Raw genomic sequence first — 3,098 nt, 5'->3', positions numbered from 1 at the left:
GCCCGACAGATGATCTAGTATCTAAGGAGACTTTTGCACCTGAAGCATCATGAGTCTGCCAAGTCCTTTCCATAAGACTACAGATTTTAAATAAGGATCTCTACAATCAGATTTAGGGTTTGACTGTAATGGAGGTGTTGTTGTAGAGAAAGCATCCATTGCTTTCCCTCTTCGGATATTTACTTGCGTGAGGCTTAAATTTTTCTTCATTGTCACGTTTGAGTTCTTTACTGTACGTACAATTACAGCTCTATATTACCAAATACCAAGCACATTATTTCTTCTCAAGTAATTTACATAGCTCACAACTGTAGCTTAGAATCATAGTCGTCTAGTAATGGTTTCCACTGCTGGAAAGCCTAAGGGTAATTAAATAGATCGAAAGTATCAATGATGCTGTAATAACAAAAATTTCCACTGCTGGAAAGCCTAAGGGTAATTAAATAGATCGAAAGTATCAATGATGCTGTAATAACAAAAACCAAGTACTTTCCTTGCTTTCAAGCACTTGAAAGTATCAATGATGCTGTAATAACAAAAACCAAGTACTTTCCTTGCTTTCAAGCACTTGTTTTAAACCAAAGGATGTAAATTTGAACTAATACTAGGACTTTTCACAAACCCCTCCAGCGCTCCTCAACATTTACCACCTGACCTAGGCCCCAAAGGTCATTACCACGTTTAATCTAATATGACGTAGCCAAACAGCTGGGGTTTCACTCCTCAAATTGTTGTTGGAAATTCCCATGATTTGTGGTTGTTTCAAAGATGAAACACCTATATGGTTCTAAAATTTCGCAAAACATTGTTTTGTTCATTGCTAGTTTCTTCCGCTTAAGTTCTGCAGTTTAGTGAAGTCTCCAAGTGACTGGTAGCTTGATGACGATATCCATTGACACCATGTAAACTTGGCTTTTCAAATCTGTGGACTTACGTGCAAGCTAGCACTTAACTTCTAATAGCATCAAACGCTACTCTTTTCTATGAAATGCCAATGGCTGACATTTGTCTGTGTCCTGTTTATTCCTATGTATCTTATCGATCTGGATTAATAATGGCTTCATGATGATGTCTCTGGTGTTAATTTTTAATAATTAGTCCTTGACAGTCTCTACCTCGCTTTGTTACGTCAAGGACAGCACTTAGTCACTCGTTAGGCACAAAAACTTGTTTATTCTGATTGCTTACAAGACGATGGAGCTTCTATTAGCAGAATTTATTTAAGAATAAAAACCGTATTAAAAAAACAACATATCAAGAGCTACTTTACCAAATAAACTATATATTGTGAAATTATAGAATAACAATGTATATCAACTAACATAATTCTCAACACGACAAGTAACGTCAAAAATTAGGAACACAAACAACCTAATCTACAAAATCAGTTGGCAAACCTAAGATTAGATTAAAGGTCTTAAAGGTAAATTTAATGCAAAAAATACCAAAGAGAATGATATCGAAATTATCAGAATAACGTTTGAGTGAGTAATATCATCGAGCATGTTGTAGGAGGCTTACCCAAATTCTGCCAAGCATCCCATCTGGCACAGCTAACCTCACCCCTCTAACTGTACTTTACTTGTACAATAACGAACTCACTGGCAGCATTCCACCGAGCATGGGTAATCTCTTTTCTGAACTAAGAACACTTGATCTGTTTGGGTAACACCCTCCGAGTAAAGTATCATTCTCAACTGTGGATCTCTCTCTCATTTCCCAGCTATCTATGTCATTTAACTATACACCTATCTGGTCACTTCCCACCTAACATAGGCCAAAAGCTCTTTCCTTCTGCTTGAAAGTATCTTAGTGGCTATGCTAACTGAATTCCATCGCCAACCTTTCCACGCAATCTTCAGCATCTTGATATGGATAATAACTACATCTCTGGAAAACATATCTTCTGACAATCGGAAACCTCGGTAAACCTTATGGTACTTAATGTATGGATGAAACTAGCTTTATGGCTCTAAATCCTTCAAAGCATTGATGCTTCGGAAGTTGAATCTATTGGCTTTGGGCAATAACAAGCGCTATCTGGAGAGATACCATCCTAGCATCAGCAACCTTACTCCGACTGAATAAACTTTTAATCTAGATTCCCAAAGAACTAAAGGCCTCGTTTGATAAGTGAAATTTTTTTATTACGTTTTGGAATATGGAAGTATTAGAAGTAAGAAATATGTTATAGAAATAAACTTTCAAACTATGAAGTAGAAGGTAGTAGAAATACAATTTTTTGTTTGTTTCGTATATTTTTTAGAAGTAATGGAAGTAAGAACTTCTTCTTCTTCAATTTACTTTTTGTTTGGAAACATTTGAAAATAGTACTAAGTAAGTAATTTATCAATGGAAAAGCTGTTAGAAGTAACCGATAAAGAAAATATTAATAAAAAAAATTATTTATCTTATCTAAATTATATGCATTTCAACTACTTCCGAGCTTACTTCTGAGTAATTAAGGATTAGAAACTATTTGAAAGTAAGGATGACACGTAAGCACCAAACACAAGGTGTCAGAGCCCAAGCCGCCCACGATGTTGATAATCAAGAAAAAGCAGCAGCCATCTTGAAATTTGAGAGAAAACAAAAACAGTGGGCCCCACTGCTACAGTAAAATATTAATATCTTATTGTCGGCATAGTATTTTCTAAGAAAACTATAAAAATAGGGCTAGCCAATTCCTTAAGAAAAAAATCATTCCAGAAACTTCTTCTTATATAGAAGTGTGTGAGAGAAAAAATAGAGAGAGTATCTCCTTAGAAAGAGAGATTGTAACTCCAGAGTTTTCTCCTCATAGTGAATTCTTTTATCCTTGCCCGTGGACGTAGGCAATCAAGTGCCGAACCACGTAAATCTGTGTGTCCAACATTTTATCTCTACTTTTGCTCTACTATTGCTGCGACCCTGCTCTATTGGGCCCCGGTTTTGTTCCAACAAGTGGTATCAGAGCCAACTTAGGGTACTTGTATATATCTACTTATCGTATGCTCTGTGGCTGCCACCAAAGGTGGATCCTCCACATCAGAAAATAAGTTAGGTTATCATTTACCCTTTGGAGGTGACGGGTACTATTCACGAGTACGGTACTGTTC

Source organism: Asparagus officinalis, chromosome 4 (genome assembly GCF_001876935.1).
Source record: "Asparagus officinalis chromosome 4, Aspof.V1, whole genome shotgun sequence".
In the NCBI taxonomy this organism is placed as follows: domain Eukaryota; kingdom Viridiplantae; phylum Streptophyta; class Magnoliopsida; order Asparagales; family Asparagaceae; genus Asparagus; species Asparagus officinalis.
Note: the sequence above shows the minus strand (reverse complement) of the source record.